Source organism: Bubalus kerabau, chromosome 22 (genome assembly GCF_029407905.1).
Source record: "Bubalus kerabau isolate K-KA32 ecotype Philippines breed swamp buffalo chromosome 22, PCC_UOA_SB_1v2, whole genome shotgun sequence".
NCBI lineage: Eukaryota > Metazoa > Chordata > Mammalia > Artiodactyla > Bovidae > Bubalus > Bubalus kerabau.
The window spans coordinates 12117812-12137306 of record NC_073645.1 but is presented as its reverse complement, the minus strand read 5'-3'; the positions used below and the strand labels follow the sequence as shown (position 1 = coordinate 12137306).

At 40.1% G+C, this 19495-nt stretch overlaps 1 long non-coding RNA gene across 4 annotated transcripts in view; it reads right to left on the bottom strand.

Moving 5' to 3' along the window:
* LOC129636968 (uncharacterized) overlaps positions 1-19495 on the bottom strand; it is a 34942-nt gene that overhangs the window by 7365 nt on the left and 8082 nt on the right. For 2 of the 4 annotated variants that reach the window (XR_008707238.1, XR_008707240.1), the window contains exon 4: positions 4350-4471. The exons of the other annotated variants lie outside the window; for them this stretch is intronic. This is a non-coding gene — a long non-coding RNA (uncharacterized LOC129636968). The remainder of the gene's footprint in view (positions 1-4349; positions 4472-19495) is intronic. 4 annotated transcript variants of the gene reach the window in all.

The following is a 19495-nucleotide window of genomic DNA, read 5'->3' as shown; positions in this document are numbered from 1 at the left end:
TATAGGGCTGCACAGAGTCAAACACGACCGAAGCGACTTAGCAGCAGCAGCATCCTTCTCTCATTTCCTATCCTCACAATAGTGAAACCATTCCAGGAAGAAGGAAATCCACAGGCTATGTGATATCACCCACACCTTGGCCCTGAGGCAGAGAACTTTGAATGGGTGTGTAACACGATCATATCACAATTATGATCATGAAGGCTCCACAGCTGTCTGAGGCATTTTAATGACTAGTCCTTGCTGGGAGTGGTGGTGGTTTAGTCACTAAGTCGTGTCCGGACTCTTGCGACCCCATGAACTGTACCTGCCAGGCTCCTCTGTCCATGGGATTTTCCAGGCAAGAATACTGGAATGGGTTGCCATTTCCTTCTCCATTGTTGGGAGTGGACGGGAGATTAAAATGGCCAAGGAACTAATTAGAAAGAAAAGAATTTCATCATCTTTTTTAAATTTCTACTTGCCTGGAAAGAGTAAGTAAGGTATTTATTTATTTAAGAAGGATGGAAAGAAGAAATATTAGTGGTCTAGCAAAAATCCAAAGGTGAGATAAGTAGAAAGCACCTCTTAGCTAGACATTAATTCTATGATAAGAAAATCATAGTTCAAGAGTTCATTTCTGTAGGAAAGCAAAATCCGTAAGACCCAGGAGTGACAATTAAGTTCCCTGTCTATATATACGTATTCCATCCCTCTCTTCCTTTTTAGAGAAATCTACTAAAATATTTGAATATTTTGAAAATTAAATCCTATTTTCTCACTACCCCAAGGTAAAATTACTGATAACATAAAATGGGGACATAATAAGAGTAAAAATGATAATAACTACCAATATTCTATTATTACTGACAATTTGTTGATAACAATTAGAAATGCATAGGGTCAATAAAGGGTATATGTAACTGGAGAATCCCATGCACAAAGGGGCCTGGTGGTCCATAGGTTCGCAAAGAGTCAGACACAACTGAAGCAACTTAGCACACACAAGCTCTTAAAAGGGCTTCCCAGACGGCACTAATGGTAAGGAATCTGCTGGCCAAAGCAGGAGATGCAGGAGATGCAGATTCAATCCCTGGGTCGGGAAGTTTCCCTGGAGTGGGAAATGGCAACCTGCTCCAAAACTCTTGCCTGGAAAATTCCATGGACAGAGAGGTCCATGGGGCTACACAGATACAGAGTCGGACACAGCTGACTGACTGAACAACAACAAAAGGTCTTAAGAAGCTCCCTGGCATCTTTACATTTTCTCCTCTAGGTCTCTGCAAATATGTTTCTATAAGGACAGCCTGGGGTGAGCATTGTGATATAAATAAAGATTAGTATTTATTGATTCAGTTCAGTTCAGTCACTCAGTTGTATCTGACTCTTTGAGACCCCATGGAACGCAGCACGCCAGGCCTCCTTGTCCATCACCAACTCCCGGAGTTTACTCAAACTCATGTCCATTGAGTCGGTGATGCCATCCAACCATCTCATCCTCTGTTGTCCCCTTCTCCTCTCGCCTTCAATCTTTCCCAGCATCAGGGTCTTTTCCAATAAGTTAGTTCTCCATATCAGGTAGCCAAAGTATTGGAGTTTCAGCTTCAACATCAGTCCTTCCAATGAATATTCAGGACTGATTTCCCTTAGGATGGACTGGTTGGATCTCCTTGCAGTCTAAGGGACTCTCAAGAGTCTTCTCCAACACCACAGTTCAAAAGCATCAATTCTCCAGCACTCAGCTTTCTTTATAGTCCAACTCTCACATCCATACATGACTGAGAAAACCATAGCCTTGACTAAATGGACCTTTGTTGGCAAAGTAATGTCTCTGCTTTTTAATATGCTGTCTACGCTGGCCTTAACTTTTCTTCCAAGGAGCAAGCGTCTTTTAATTTCATGGCTGCAGTCACCATCTGCAATGATTTTGGAGCCCCCCAAAATAAAGTCTGTCACTGTTTCCACTGTTTCCCCATCTATTTCCCGTGAAGTGATGGGACCAGATGCCATGATCTTAGTTTTCTGAATGTTGAGTTTTAAGCCAACTTTTTCACTCTCCTCTTTCACTTTCATCAAGAGGTTCTTTAGTTCTTCTTTGCTTTTTGACATAAGGGTGGTGTCATCTGCATATCTGAGGCTATTGATATTTCTCCTAGAAATATTTATTGACTACATATTACTATTAAATGGTCTACAGGTACGATCTACAGAAATATATCTCATGGTTTTCTTATCAGTTGACCTTATATTGTTTCTGTATCACAAGTACTGAAATCATCCCTCTCCTGAAATAACTGAAGCTTTATTATCATTTCTGCAATTCTCAACACCCAGGAATTTTCTCCCTAAGGTTTCTGGTATTCTGTAAGTACTCTCTCAGCAGACCCACCCCCTCAGTTCCCCAAGCATGCCCATATAGAACCACACCTCCATAGTAAAGCAGCCTTCATACAAGTACCTCCACCAAAGGACACAGAAAGGGGGAAAAGAAAATGTTATCAGGCTGATTGTAATCATTAATCCTCATAATGCATATATGAAAGGAAGATGCAGGATTGTAGCTGTGGCCAAAAAATGAAACTAAATGGATATCCACTGGTAAACATATCCAACATTCTGCTGCATTTAATACTCTCTGGAGAGTATTAAATGGAGACAATAACTCCATTCTCTCTGGAGCACAAACTAGAAAACATTTCTTGAGTCAGACACCCTTGGTGTTAGTTTATAGGAAACACATAATCTGAGTCAATTTTGCTTCCCTATACACCATTCCTGGAGAAGGCGATGGCACCCCACTCCAGTACTCTTGCCTGGAAAATCCCATGGACAGAGGAGCCTGGTAGGCTGCAGTCCATGGGGTCGCTAAGAGTTGGACACGACTGAGTGACTTCACTTTCACTTTTCACTTTCATGCATTGGAGAAGGAAATGGCAACCCACTCCAGTGTTCTTGCCTGGAGAATCCCAGGGATGGGGGAGCCTGGTGGGCTGCCATCTATGGGGTCGCACAGAGTCGGACACGACTGAAGTGACTTAGCAGCAGCAGCATACACCATTCCTCATTGCCTTACCCTGAAAGGGGAGGTACTGAACTCTGTATACTGAGATTATAAATTCCTTGAGAGGTTAGTTAGCATGGAGGTTAAAAGCACCGTTTCTGGAGTCAGACTGTCTGCTCTCAAATATTACCCTGCCACTTAACAGTTGTGGGATCTTCGGGGAGCTACATAATCTCTCATATCGCCATGTCCTCATCTGTAAAATGGGGATAATAATAGTACCTACCTCAGGGCCTCCCTGGTGGCTCAGTGGTAAAGAACCCACCTGCCAATGCAGGAGACATGGGTTTGATCGCTGGTCCAGGAAGATCGCACGTGCTGCAGAACAACTAAGCCTGTGGGCTGTAACTATTGAGACTGTGCTCTACAGCCTGGGAACCACAACTATTGAGCCCAAGTGCCACAATTACACTTGGGCTTCCCAGGTGGCGCTAATGGTAAAGAACTCAATTGCTAATGCAGGAGACATAAGAGATGCGGGTTCAATCCCTGGGTCAGGAAGATCCCCTGGAGGAGGGCATGGCAACCCACTCCAGTATTCTTGCCTGGAGAATCCCCATGGACAGAGGAGCCTGGTGGGCTACAGTGTATGGGGTTGCAAAGAGTCAGACACGATGGGGCAAGCACAGTACCGCCACAACTACTGAAGCCCACATGCCCTAAATCCTGTGCTCCACAATAAGAGAAGCCACCACAATGAGAAGCCCTGGCACTGCAATGAAGAGTAGTCCTCACTCGTCACAACTAGAGAAAAGCCCATGCAGCAATGAAGACCCAGCACAGCCAAAAATAAATCATTAAAAAAAAAAAAAAAAGTACCTACTTCACAGGGTTGTTATGAGAATTAGGTGAGGATATAAACATATATTACCTAGAACAAGTCTGGCACATAGTAAACACTATATAAGTGATCACTATTAGCTGTTTTTATTGAGTTTAGATCCTATATGTTATTTGGTTGTATTCTCCTTATTGCTACCTCTGATGCCTTCCCTGTTATTTGAGATATGGTAAACTTTATAATGAATGATGCCAAATGAATGATGAATTACTATCAACAACTGCAAGATGAGAGATGATAAGAAAATAAGGATTCCCCCGGTCCTTCAGGATGTCCCCAATAAGTAGTCCTTTTATATCTTTTATTGCTATAATCTTACATCATACCAATGCTTCAGTTAAGAGTTTAAACAAGCTGCATTTGCCTCTGAGTCACTCTGAAGTGCAGTAATGAAATGATCCAGTCACATTGACCTGCCACATTCTTAAGTCATGTGTCCAACATTATGACATAAGCAAGAATACATACCATCTCCTTTTCCTCCCATTCAAAATTCTCTGTGGGGACCAGGTTCAGGAGATGTCACCTCCTCCATGGACTAGAATAGCTTCCTGAAAAATGTCTTCTATGAAGACAGGCCCAGTTGAACTCTACGAAGAGCAAAGTCACACGGGCTTCTCAAGAATCAGCCTCATTTGACAGTTGTCAGAAGGTACAGTATACCTCTAGTCTCTCTAGTTTAAGCACGGTCAACTCCTAACTGCACCTCAGTCTTTGGTTCAATATGGCTAGTCCCATTTCCCACTGGAGTTTCTTGGAGGTTAAAAAAACAATTCTTTATACAAAGGTGTAAATCTCTGTACTTCTCACAATGCCTAGCATAGTTTTTTTTTTATGTACCAGATAGACACTCAGTTAAGTATTTATAAACTCAGTGACTAAAAGACTGCACATGGTCTCAAATATATACTTAAACATACAAATATAACTTATCAGCTGGATATAGTATAATCCTCAGATAATAATATCATCCATATACTTTGTTACCATGTCACATTATATAAACCTTTCTTTCTATACTTTGGTGTGGAACATTATCAGCAAAGACCTTAATCACTATTTCCATTTTGTTTCCCAAAGGGAACATTAACAGAGCAGATGTCAGACTTAGTTAATAATCTGTGCCCTGAAGGAAAGAAGAAAAAAAGGTCTCTGAGGCCTTTTTAATCATAAAGCAAACATAGTAATGTATCTTTTACTCAGTTACAGCATAAAAATAACCAAATTCCCCAGAATGTGGACTCCTAATTTTATTCAAGAGGCTAACTTTTCTTTCCACCCAGTTCTAACAAAATTATCATTTTCTAACATTTCTCTTTTAAAATTATTTATTTATTTTTGGCTGCACTGGCTCTTCCTTGCTGCACGTGGGCTTTTTCTAGTTGTGGCGAGTGGGGCTTACTCTCTCTTTGTGGTGTGCAGCCTTCTCACTGTAGTGGCTTCTCCTGTTGTCGAGCACTAGCTCCAGGTGTGTGGAGTTCAATAGCTGCGGTGCATCGGCTTAGCTGCCCCACGGCATGTGCGGCAATCTTCCCAGACCAAAGATTGAACCTGTGTTCCCTGCCCTGGCACGCAGGTTCCTAACCACTGGACCACCAGGGAAGTCTTAACATTTGCCTTTTGACTCTAAAATGGAAGTGGCCAAATCACAACTGAGATTTGATTTCACAAATTATCTTTATTAACTCTGGAACAATGTAATGCTTTAATAAAACTGTAGTGTAGAAGAGGAAAACTACAATATTATTATTCTAGAATAAGTAATAACCTTTTTAATTCCAAGTAATCCAAGCAGAGTTAAGCCATGTCTTCTAGCCAACAGTGGCAGAACTAAAGCACAACCATGGGGGGAAGGACCACATGGGAAGGTAGGTGAGGAATGGGAATGAAATAGAGTACAAGGAAAAAATGGGGGATGAAGGTGGATAAAGGAAAGGCCCTCCCTTCAAGGATCAGCTGTTTCTTTAAATCCTGTTCTACTGATTAACCAAGTTCATAGATGGAACAAAATTATGAAGAAGGGGAAAAGAAAAGGGAACAGATGAGATGGAAAAGATTAGCAGGGGACTGAAAGAAAAGAAAGAAGTCCATCTGGTGAGAAGCAATGGAGCATAACATTAAATTGCCTCAAGTACCAAAGCTCATTGATCTAGAGTCTTCAGCCCATTTGAGACAATAGCCTAGTTCTAGCCTAGTTCCTCTCCAATTATGTGGCCTTGTTCTTCTTTTTTATGGGTAAGAATTATTAGTGATTTATCTTATTTTCTTACATGAATTTATTTAAAACTAGTATCTGTAAAAGATAAGCAAATTTCCTTTATCTTCCTTATACTCAGTTACATATATTTATTCAGCATTACTCCGATTTCTCAAATTTTCCTATGCTGTAAGTGAAAGAAATGAACTTTGGGCTTCTACTCATACGTCTTTGAAGTAAGCTTCTCAAAGACCTAAAAATTGGCCCAAACAGGACCTAGCTCACTTAGCCTTGAGGTTATTTACAGTGAAACATTAAGCAAATTTAGTAAGGGGACTAGGAACCAAATAATCAAGCAGTATATTAAACCTAAATACAGACATATTAAAGTTATCAAAATACATATATTTGTAGAATGTTATAACTAAACAAAAAAAAATTTGCTCTTTAAAGGTATCAGTCTAGTTTTGGAAAAAGCCCTCTAGTTCTGGCTTAAAGAGCAGGAAAAGCATCTCCTAATGCTCAGAAAGATTACGAGAAATCTGCCATTTTTTGTTCTTGTCTCTGTTGATGCTTTCGAACTGTGGTGTTGGAGAAGGCTCTTGAGAGTCCCTTGGACAGCAAGGAAAATCAAACTGGTCAATCCTAAAGGAAATCAGCCTTGAATATTCATTGGAAGGACTGATGCTGAAGGTAAAGCTCCAACACTGTGACTACCTGATGGGAAGAGCCAACTCATTGGAAAAGACCCTGATGCTGGGAAAGATTGAGGGCAAGAGAAGAAGGGGACAACAGAAGATGAGACGGTTGGATGGCATCACTTACTCAATGGACGTGAGTTTCAGCAAACTCTGGAAAGATAGTGAAGGACAGGGAAGACTGGTGTGCTGCAGTCCACTGGGTCTCAAAGAGTTGGACACAACTTAGCAGGTGAACAACAACAACTTTCTCTAGTGCCCTAGAGCTCAGGAAATTCTGCCAGCCCAGCAGTGGCAATGACTACAATGGGCACCAAAATCTTAGAGAGAGGAACTTTCCTCTGTGGAAAAACTGTGGTCTCAGGAGAATGGGCAGAATGCCAGTTGATTTTTTCCCCCTCTGTCCATTTACTGATGGCCCTGGACACAGCACAGTTCCAGAGAGCAGGCACCAGAGCAAGATCACTGAATCACTAGCCTTCTGGCTGCAAGGCTAAATGAGGAAGTATAGAAAACCAGAAAGCACCAGACATTATGGACAGGGAGAAGCTCAGGAAAGTAAATGAAGGTGATTGTAAACACCTAGGCTCACCTTCAAGCTACAGAGGTGGATCTGATCTTAAACAGCATAACAAAGACTTTGCGATTAAACTAAAGGATCTACCACTGCACACGGCCCAAAATAATCACTGGGTGTGGCACACATAGGAGATAGATCCTAATAGTACTGCAAATATTTTGAAAACAAAATTGACATTGAAACTGCAAACTATAGAAGTTTGGTTGAAATTTGTGGCCTGAACACAACCAGCTCTATTGCCTGCTAAAACAAACAAACAAAAAAAAAAAATCAATATTCTCCACAGGATTTAAGCAAAACTGAGAGTCTTATAATATTTTAAATGTCTAGGATACAATTAAAAATTATTCATGGGACTTCCCTGGTGATACAGCAGAATCCACCTGCCAATGCAGGGACACAGGTTCGATCACTGCTCCAGGAGGATTCCACATGCCACAGGGCAACTAAGCCCATGTACCCACAGCTACTGAAGCCCATGATCTAGAGCCTGCAGGCCACAGCAAGAGATGTCACTGCAGTGAGACACCTGCGCATCGCAACTAGAGAAAGCCCATGCACAGCAGTGAGCCAGTGCAGCCAAAAATAATTCAATTAATACATTAATTAAAAAGATTATTCAGCATACAAACAACCAGGAAAATCTAAACTCACATCAGATCAGATCAGATCAGTCGCTCAGTTGTGTCCGACTCTTTGCGACCCCATGAATCGCAGCACGCCAGGCCTCCCTGTCCATCACCAACTCCCGGAGTTCACTCAGACTCACGTCCATCGAGTCAGTGATGCCATCCAGCCATCTCATCCTCTGTCGTCCCCTTCTCCTCCTGCCTCCAATCCCTCCCAGCATCAGAGTCTTTTCCAATGAGTCAACTCTTCGCATGAGGTGGCCAAAGTACTGGAGTTTCAGCTTTAGCATCATTCCTTCCAAAGAAATTCCAGGGCTGATCTCCTTCAGAATGGACTGGTTGGATCTCCTTGCAGTCTAAGGGACTCTCAAGAGTCTTCTCCAACACCACAGTTCAAAAGCATCAATTCTTCGGCACTCAGCCTTCTTTACGGTCCAACTCTCACATCCATACATGACCACAGGAAAAACCATAGCCTTGACTAGACGAACCTTTGTTGGCAAAGTAATGTCTCTGCTTTTGAATATGCTATCTAGGTTGGTCATAACTTTCCTTCCAAAGAGTAAGCGTCTTTTAATTTCATGGCTGCAGTCCCCATCTGTAGTGATTTTGGAGCCCAGAAAAATAAAGTCTGACACTGTTTCCACTGTTTCCCCATCTATTTCCCATGAAGTGGTGGGACCAGAGGCCATGATCTTCATTTTCTGAATGTTGAGCTTTAAGCCAACTTTTTCACTCTCCACTTTCACCTTCATCAAGAGGCTTTTGAGTTCCTCTTCACTTTCTGCCATAAGGGTGGTGTCATTTGCATATCTGAGGTTATTGATATTTCTCCTGGCAATCTTGATTCCAGCTTGTGTTTCTCCCAGTCCAGAGTTTCTCATGATGTACTCTGCATATAAGTTAAATAAACAGGGTGACAATATACAGCCTTGACGAACTCCTTTTCCTATTTGGAACCAGTCTGTTGTTCCATGTCCAGTTCTAACTCTTGCTTCCTGACCTGCATACAAATTTCTCAAGAGGCAGATCAGGTGGTCTGGTACTCCCATGTCTTTCAGAATTTTCCACAGTTTATTGTGATCCACACAGTCAAAGGCTTTGGCATAGTCAAGAAAGCAGAAATAGATGTTTTTCTGGAACTCTCTTGCTTTTTCCATGATCCAGCGGATGTTGGCAATTTGATCTCTGGTTCCTCTGCCTTTTCTAAAACCAGCTTGAACATCAGGAAGTTCACGGTTCACATATTGCTGAAGCCTGGCTTGGAGAATTTTGAGCATTACTTTACTAGCGTGTGAGATGAGTGCAATTGTGCGGTAGTTTGAGCATTCTTTGGCACTGCCTTTCTTTGGGGAAAGACAATTCAGGGGCCAACACTTAGATAACACAGATGCTGAAATCAGCTAATGAAGGCTTTAATGCAGTTATTATTAAAGCATACTAGGAAGTAAGCAGAGAAGGCAATGGCACCCCACTCCAGTACTCTTGCCTGGAAAATCCCATGGGCGGAGGAGCCTGGTAAGCTGCAGTCCATGGGGTCGCGAAGAGTCGGACACGACTGAACGACTTCACTTTCACTTTTCACTTTCATGCATTAGAGAAGGAAATGGCAACCCACTCCAGTGTTCTTGCCTGGAGAATCCCAGGAATGGGGCAGCCTGGTAGGCTGCCGTCTATGGGGTCACACAGAGTTGGACACGACTGAAGTGACTTAGCAGCAGCAGCAGGAAGTAATAGAAAACACTCCTGAAAGGAATGCAAAGAAGTAGAAGATATGAAGAACTAAACTAACATTTCAGAACTGAAAAATTTTTAGGAAAATGTGATGTTCCCTTTGGAAAACAAAATGGAATAATTTTAATTTAATAAATAAAAATTTCCTTGGTTGTCCAGTGGTTGGGAATTTGCCTTTCAATGTGGTGGGCATGGGTCTGATACCAGGTTGGGATATTAGGATCTCACATGCTGCAGAGCAACGAAGCCTGTGTAACAGCTGGCAACTGGATCTCTGGTTCCTCTTGTCTTTTCTAAACCTAGCTTGTACATCTGAAAGTTCTCAGTTCACGTATCGCTGAAGGCTAGCTTGAAGGATTTTGAGCATAACCTACCAGCAAGCAAAATGAGCAGAACTGCATGGTACAGTCCATGTGCCACAATGAAAGACCCCACATGACACAGCAAAGATCTCCTGTGTCACAACTAAGACCCAACGCAGCCATATAAATAAATAAAAATTTTAAACTACAGTAAGTAAAATAAAAGAGAAGCCACTGAATGGCTTCAATCACAGAATGGAGATGACACAGGAAAGAGTCAGTGAATTTGAAGATAACAACAAAAATCACTCAATTTGAACAAAGAAAAAAACACAGAGTGGGAAAAAGAATGAACAGCACCTCAAAGATGAGTGGGACAAAACCGAAAGATTTAGTATTTGCCACTGGAGGTCAGAAGAAGAGGAGAAAAAAAATACAATGCAGTAAAATATATTTGATAAAAAGGACTGAAAAGTTCTCAAGTTTGGTGAAAAACATAAACTTACAGATTCAAGAAGATAGGATAAATCCCAAAAAACTCATGCCCAAATATATCATAATCAAACTGATGAAAATTGAAGACCAAAAAAAATCTTTAAAGCCCCTAGAAAAAAAATGACACATTACTTACAGGGGGAACAACAATTTCAAATGACTGCAAAATTCTTATCAGGATTCATGAAGGGTAGGATTAAGTGGGACAACTTGAGGTGCTAGGGAAATAAAAACAACAACCCTGTCAACCTGGAGTTTCTAAATCCAGCAAAGATTCCTTCATGAAGTTCAAATAAATACATTCTCAGAGAAGGAAAACAAAGATAATTCATTGCCAGAAGACCTGCTCTAAAGAATTAGTAAAGGAGTATCTTTAGATAGAAGGGAAAGTGTACCAGAAGGAAACTTGGAACATGAAGAAGAGAAATAGTAAATAGGTAAATAAAATAGACTATTTTCGAGTTCCAATGTATGTTTTCAATGTATGCAAATGAAATCTACAAGACAACTATAACATAAAGAAGGGAGTGTAAAGGTATCTAAATGATGCAAACACTTCTACATCTACTTAAAGTGCTAAAATATATTTATTCTAAGGAAATTGTGAATAATAAACATTTATATTTTAATAAAGACATATTGTCAAATCAGGCTTCCCACATAGCACTATGGTAAAGAACCTGCCTGCCAATGCAGGTAAACATAAAGAGTCACGGATCCCTGGGTTGGGAAGATCCCTTGGAGGAGGGCATGGCAACCCACTCCAGTATTCTTGCCTGAAAAATTCCATAGACAGAGGAGCCTGGTGGGCTGCAGTCCATGGGGTTACAAAGAGTCAGATACAACTGAAGCAACTTAGCACGCATGCATGCATGCATAGAAAACCACAACAGATAAAACTGAACACAGTTGACCCTTAAACAATTCGAGTTTGAACTGCACAGGTCCACTAACTCACAGGTTTTTTTTTTTTTTACAGTAGTAAATACTACTATAGTATGTGCAGACCATGCACTATACAGTACATTATCATAATGAGGTACCTTTTAGAACACCTCAAATTTTAAATATTGATAATAACAAGTTCTGGTGAGAATGCAAAACAAATAGAATGCTCATACATTCTCATGGAAATGCAAAACGGAATAGTGATTGGGGAAAACAGTTTGGCATTCTCTCATAAAGTTAAAAATACTCTTGAACACATGAGTCTCTCATAAAAACAATGACCTAGCAAACCTACTGCTGCTGCTGCTGCTGCTGCTAAGTCGCTTCAGTGGTGTCCAACTCCGTGCGACCCCATAGACGGCAGCCCACCAGGCTTCCGTCCCTGGGATTCTCCAGGCAAGAACACTGGAGTGGGCTGCCGCCTCCTTCTCCAATGCATGAAAGTGAGAAGTGAAAGTGAAGTCTCTCAGTCGTGCCTGACTCTTAGCGACCCCATGGACTGCAGCCTACCAGGCTCCTCCGTCCATGGGGTTTTCCAGGCAAGAGTACTGGAGTGGGGTGCCATTGCCTTCTCTGAGCAAACCCACTACTGGGTATTTACTTTAAGGAAATAAAAACTTCTGGTCACACAAGAATCTACACACAAATGTTTATAGCAGGTCTATTCACAATTACCAAAAACTGGAAACAACTTAAATATCCTTCAACAAATGAGTAGACAAGCTGCAGTACATTTCTACAATGGAATACTACTCTGCAATGAAAATGAATAAACCATCGACATATGCAACATCTCAGATGAATCTCAAAGGCATGCTAAGTAAAGAAGTCAGTCTCAAAAAGTTACATACTGTATGACTGAATTTACATATAACATTCTCAAAAAGAAAAAACTAATAGTGATGGAGATTAGATCCATGGCTGCCAAGGGTTGAGGAGGTAACTACAAAGGGGTAATACAATGGAGTTTCTTAGGATAATGAAACTGTCAGATATCTTGATTTTTGCAGTGGTTATATGAATCTATTGTATTAAATTAAAGAACTGTACACTCATGCAAGTATGTACACATCATCAACTTTATGTTAATTTAAAAATAAAACTATACATGATGTATTGCTGTCTTAATATTTGAAAACAATATTCAGCAGAATAAGTATATAACAGAAGACCAAAACTCAGAGGCATTCATCAATTTCCTCTTTATTATATAGCTAAAATATAAAATCAATCATTAGAAGCATAGTCTGAATTAGAATGAATGAGGCTAGATATTGTTTCCAGTCAATGTTTTGTATTCTCATAAATCAAATCCATATCACTCAAAAAGTATACTCTAATAGTGCTTTTATAAAGTAGGTTGTAAATCCAGCAGCGTTTTTCTTGCTTTTAAGGAGTCTGAATAATCCATGTACTAGAATTTTTCTAAATTTTGACAAATTTGGGAACAGGGCATTTGTATGAACACAGACTCTGGAACTAGACAACCTGGTTCAAATTCTAGCTCTTACTAGCTAGAATTCAGATTCAAATTCTGCTACTTACTAGCTATTCAACCTGGATAAGTTGCTTAATCTTTCTGTGCCTCATTTTCCTTTTCTGAAGATAATAATATTTAATTCATAGGGTTATTATTAGTTGAGAATTAAACACTTTAATATGTGAAAAGCACTTATAGCAGTGCTTGACACATATTAAATACCATTTTAGTGTTTGTTCAATAAAGAGCACTATGTTCTTTTTTCCACTTATGGCTATGTGACCTTACAGGTAGGCCACATTACATATGATTAAATACTCAAATTCTATTTTTATGTCTCAAGTGGAATTTTGTCAATTTGTTAATTAATACAATAAAGATTTAATTGTAAGTTTCTGGACTTGAGTCTCTCTCTCAAAACTCTTGACAGGTACAGCACGCAGGACTCAAGCTATGGCTACAGCTCTATCTAGTGCAAAAGACAAACATACTTTAATTAACAGATATTCAAAGAGTGGGTTTCAGGAAAAAAGAAGCTAGTTTGATCCTAAATTGTGTTGACAAACCTCTAGTGTCCATACTGGTCACACCTTTCTTAAAGTATATATTACTTTCTAGATCACATGCTTAATTGATTTACAGGGTTAATCTGTTCAGCCTTACAGGCAAGATTGAGAACCATAGATAAAAATTCTAGGGGAAAAGATTTAGGCTCAGCAAAAGGAAGGACTAACTCTGAAGAGTAACTAAGAGATGGGCTACCTGAACAATTAGTGAATTCCTTGTCACTGGGAACATTCAAATAAGCTTAATGACCAGCTGGTGGGACGTTTATGTTCACAACAACCACAGTCATTTACTAATGTTTATTATGTCTGTCTTTTACATACATTATCTTCAATCCTTTCGCCAACTCTATAATGTAGTCACTATTCCCATTTTATAGGTGAGGAAACTAGGCTCAAGGATGTTAAGTAAATTACCCCAAACACACAGCTAAGTTGCAAAGCTGTGATTTGATCCAGGTCCTCTGATTCCAGAGCATATAGTCTTTCTACAGTTCCACACTGTCTTTGGTTGAAGATGCAATGACTTTAATATTCCTTTTGATCCTGAAAGAGTGTGATTCCTTGAAATTCTATCTTTCTAGATAATATAACTAGATCTTCCTAATTATTTCTATAACACTGTCTTCATCAAGGTAAATGATGTGTCTTACCTGTAAGAATGCTGGTTTGTTATCTGTGACAGAGATGTATTCTAGATTAACATAACTCCCAGTATGTTAACAGACAACAGAATTAACAATAAATTGGACTACGCAGAACAAGTGTGGAGTTACTTACTCCTGAATTCACTACCTAGAGAATGAGATTTTGAACTCCCTATTGCCAAATTCAGACTTAAATTGAAGAAAGTGGAGAAAACCACTAGACCATTCAGGTATGACCTAAATCAAATCCCTTATGACTACAGTGGAAGTGAGAAATAGATTTAAGGGACTAGATCTGAAAGACAGTGCCTGATGAACTATGGACAGAGGTTTGTGACATTGTACAGGAAACAGGAATCAAGACCATCCCCAAGAAAAAGAAATGCAAAAAAGCAAAATGGCTATCTGAGGAGGCCTTACAAATAGCTGTGAAAAGAAGGGAAGCAAAAAGCAAAGGAGAATAGGAAAGATATATCCATTTGAATGCAGAGTTCCAAAGAATAGCAAGAAGAGATAAGAAAGCCTTCCTCAGTAACCAGTGCAAAGAAATAGAGGAAAACAATAGAATGGGAAAGACTAGAGATCTCTTCAAGAAAATTAAAGATACCGAGGGAACATTTCATGCAAAGATGGGCTCGATAAAGGACAGAAATGGTAGAGATCTAACAGAAGCAGAAGATATTAAGAAGAGATGGCAAGAATACACAGAAGAACTGTACAAAAAAGATCTCCACAACCCAGATAATCACGATGGCGTGATCACTCACCTACAGCCAGACATCCTGGAATGTGAAGTCAAGTGGGCTTTAGGAATCATCACTATGAACAAAGCTAGTGGAGGTGATGAAATTCCAGTTGAGCTATTTCAAATCCTGAAAGATGATGCTGTGAAAGTGCTGCACTCAATATGCCAGCAAATTTGGAAAACTCAGCAGTGGCCACAGGACTGGAAAAGGTCAGTTTTCATTCCAGTCCCAAGGAAGGCAATGCCAAAGAATGCTCAAACTACCGCACAATTGCACTCATCTCACACACTAGTAAAGTAATGCTTAAAATTCTTCAAGCCAGGCTTCAGCAATACGTGAACCATGAACTTCCAGATGTTCAAGCTGGTTTTAGAAAAGGCAGAGGAACCAGAGATCAAATTGCCAACATCTGCTGGATCATGGAAAAAGCAAGAGAGTTCCAGAAAAACATCTATTTCTGTTTTATTGACTATGTTAAAGCCTTTGACTGTGTGGATCACAATAAACTGTGGAAAATTCTGAAAGAGATGGGGAATACCAGACCATCTGACCTGCCTCTTGAGAAACCTGTATGCAGGTCAGGAAGCAACAGTTAGAACTGGACATGGAACAAATAGGAAAAGGAGTACGTCAAGGCTGTATATTGTCACCCTGCTTATTTAACTTATATGCAGAGTAAATCATGAGAAACGCTGGGCTGGAGGAAGCATAAGCTGGAATCAAGATTGCCAGGAGAAATATCAATAACCTCAGATATGCAGATGACACTACCATTATGGCAGAAAGTGAAGAACTAAAGAGCCTCTTGATGAAAGTGAAAGAGGAGAGTGAAAAGTTGGCTTAAAGCTCAACATTCAGAAAACGAAGATCATGGCATCCAGTCCCATCATTTCATGGGAAATAGCTGGGGAAACAGTGGCTGACTTTATTTTGGGGGGCTCCAAAATCACTACAGATGGTGACTGCCGCCATGAAATTAAAAGACGCTTACTCCTTGGAAGGAAAGTTATAACCAACCTAGACAGCATATTCAAAAGCAGAGACATTACTTTGTCAACAAAGGTCTGTCTAGTCAAGGCAATGGTTTTTCCAGTGGTCATGTATGGATGTGAGAGTTGGACTATAAAGAAAACTGAGCGCCGAAGAATGGATGTTTTTGAACTGTGGTGTTGGAGAAGACTCTTGAGAGTTCCCTGGACTGCAAGGAGATCCAACCAGTCCATCGTAAAGTAGATCAGTCCTGGGTGTTCATTGGTGGGACTGATGTTGAAGTTGAAACTCCAATACTTTGGCCACTTGATGCGAAGAGCTGACTCATTTGAAAAGACCCTGATGCTGGGAAAGATTGAGGGCAGGAGGAGAAGTGGATGACAGAGGATGAGATGGTTGGATGGCATCACGGACTCAATAGACATGGGTTTGGGTGAACTCCAGGAGTTGGTGATGGACAGGGAGGCCTGGCGTGCTGCAATTCATGGGGTCACAGAGTCGGACACACTGAGCAACTGAACTGACTGAAAATGTTTTTTCTCTCAATAAAACTACAAATAAACACACAAATAAAGGTAAACCTACGTCTTCCTTTTTGGCTAGCTCTCAAAAACATTATTCACGAGGATCTACGTGCGTGTTTTCAGTATTTATTATGGTAATCTCTCACCAACTGGTGAAGGAGATGATTACATTCCAGAGAAGTGCTATGTAGATAAAACCTTCATTGGGAGTCCAAGGGTAGGGAATTTTCAAGAGAATAAAACAACAAAATTGGTTATAAAAGCAGAAAAGAATCTTTTTCCTTAGTTGTTCATGAGCTAATATTCTGAAAGCCATCATCTTCTGTGGAAGATGGAGTTTATGTTAACCACACTTCTATTTTTAAAGTTCTTGATATAGCCTTTATTGAGATTCAACACTTTCCTGTATTTGCTTTTCCCACTGGTATCATTTTTGCAAGCTTGGCAACATTCTTAGTAACCATCTGGTCTTTCCAGAAAACAAGGGCATGGTTTTTCTAGGCCTGGCCTCCAACTGTTATTCTCCCCTCATCATATAAAGAGGGGATGAGAACGGCAGACTTCCTGTCCCTTGCCATCTGACTTTAAGATTGCAGTAGGAATGGAGATGAGGGTAGGGATAACTGTGATTAAGTTCTTTGATTTCAAGGAACTAAACTCAACCATACATACATACACAGAGATCACAGACTGTAAAATTTAGGCATACAAAGAGAAAACCACATTGTGACAAAACTATGGGAAAATGGTAACTGACAAAGGATTACTACACAAGGTCTTCTGAGATAGTTCTCTCATACAGGTCAGAATGAACAAATCATGGAATTATGAAGCTTGTAGAACTACTTCCGTTTCAGAGCAGGAAACCCTGAAAGGCTACCTAACATGAGGCAGGTCACAGAGCTGTCATTTAGGACACAATAATTTCAAATAACTTAGCATTTCCTAAGTACTTCCCTCAATAATCTACCTTTTACATGCTTCAAACTATTTTGTAGACGCTGTTTGTTCTTCACCTATCTGACACTCTGTACTTGGAAACACTTTATTGTGTTGGGCACAGAAACAGAATTTGGGGATGATTATTAAAAAGGAGTATCATAGATCCCTACCTTCCAAGGAAATGAAGAGGAAATGTTGTGCCTCTGCAGAGGTTTTTTTAGTTGTCTTCTGTTCTTGGCCTATGAATGTGAGTTCATGTCCTGGAAATTCTTGTGATGCTCTCAACTGAAGACATATGATTATTTACTCTCTCCTCCCCTGCCCCCAATCCCTCCCACCCAGAATAATCACTGTATTTCATGGGTTTTTAACCAGTCATTTAAACTGTTTTTATGTTTATTTCCAAGAGTCCCAAGGAAGTGGTCAAGGAAGGCTCCTTGAATACTAGCTTGTGAGGACAACACAATAATAAACCATGGCAAGCCTATTTATCTAGCGTAAGTAGGATTTCCAGGTGGTGCTAGTGGTAAAGAACCCACCTGCCAAAACAGGAAATGGGTTCCATCCCTGGGTCAGGAAGATCATCTGGAGGATTACATGGCAATCCACTCCAGTATTCTTGCCTGAACAATCTCATGGACAGAAGAGCCTGGCAGGCTACAGTCCATATGGTTGCAAAGAGTCGGACACAACTGAGGCAACTTAGCACACACACAGTATTGAATGAAAGATGGACTGGAGTGTGGAAGGTGGAACACTGCCCAGTCAGAAGTTTAAGAATACCTAGACAGAATTCTAACGCGGCTTTCGGTTGGTTAAGAATCATTAGCATCTCTTCAACTTTTCTGCAAAACACCAAAGGGGAAGAAAACACTGTTGGGGAGTTGACTTCCTTGTCTCCTTTCGTTTACTGTCCCTTCTTCTGACGTTGGGAACTCAGAAAATATAAAGAAATGGGAGTGGGGCATGCCTCTGGCTCTAGACCTTATAGGGGTATTCAAAGCTCTCAGAATGGTTTTGGTATTTCAACTTAATAAAGAGCACGCTAGAAAGGAGAAAGGTTTGTGAAACTCTATCTAGTATACTATTTTGAAGTTGAATGGGACTTTGAGCACTGCCAACTTGGTATATTTGTTCCTGTACTTCTCTAACTCAAGTTACATACAGACTTTGCTTTCTTTCTTTTTTTACCCCTTTGTTTTGTTTTTCTGGTTCCAAAAACACTAGCAATAAACAAGAGGGGAGGGCAAATCTAACATTAGCTTGCTAGCGCACTACTGTTTGACCTAAGATGAAAGGAGGCCTAGTAGATATTTCACCCCTAAACATCTAAAATTAGCAAGTTTTGCCCTTGCTTTCGCCTTTGAAAGCCATGTACTCAGTGTCTAAACAGGATATACCATTGTATTTGCTCAGTAAAACTCCCTCAACTTTAGGAGCATTTCCAAGAGTTGCACATAGTAAATATTTTTAAAAAACATGTTATGCTCAAATTAATTCAATTTTACATTGAAAAACAGCAGCTCTCATGTTATGACAGTCCTCAAGGGTAATGAAAATGCTGCCATTTGCAAAATGATAAGAGATGGAAAAGTATCGACCTCTAAAATCTCAAATCTGGTTCAGCTTCTCCCTTTCATATATTGAACTAATTTCTTTCTTCAGGACAAAACTCACTAGGCAATCCATGTAAGGATGTTTTCCCAAAACAAATAATGAATGGGAATAAAAGACAGGTTAAATCTCTAACTTAAAAAAATCAACAGTTCTATGAAGATTTGCATTTTCACAAGATATATGAGTCTTCAGAATTCTATGAGAGTAAGAACTGTAAGCTCAATAAATGGCTGTTATTAGACAGATGGGAATGACAGTCAATATTAATGATGGTCTTCAGTGAACTGAGAAATATCGATAGTCATTTTCATGGAATGATCAACATAACTTAGTTGTATGGGGGCAGTCACAAGGATGAAATCTTACAGGTTTTCCATAACTATCACTAATACTTTATAGAATACTAATCTGTAAGACTCACCCAGAGGGGTGTATTAAAACTGAGAACTAAGAGGGCAAAGGGACAGAGGCAAGGCCTCTTGACAAGCCAGAGAAGATAAACATTCCTAGACAATACAC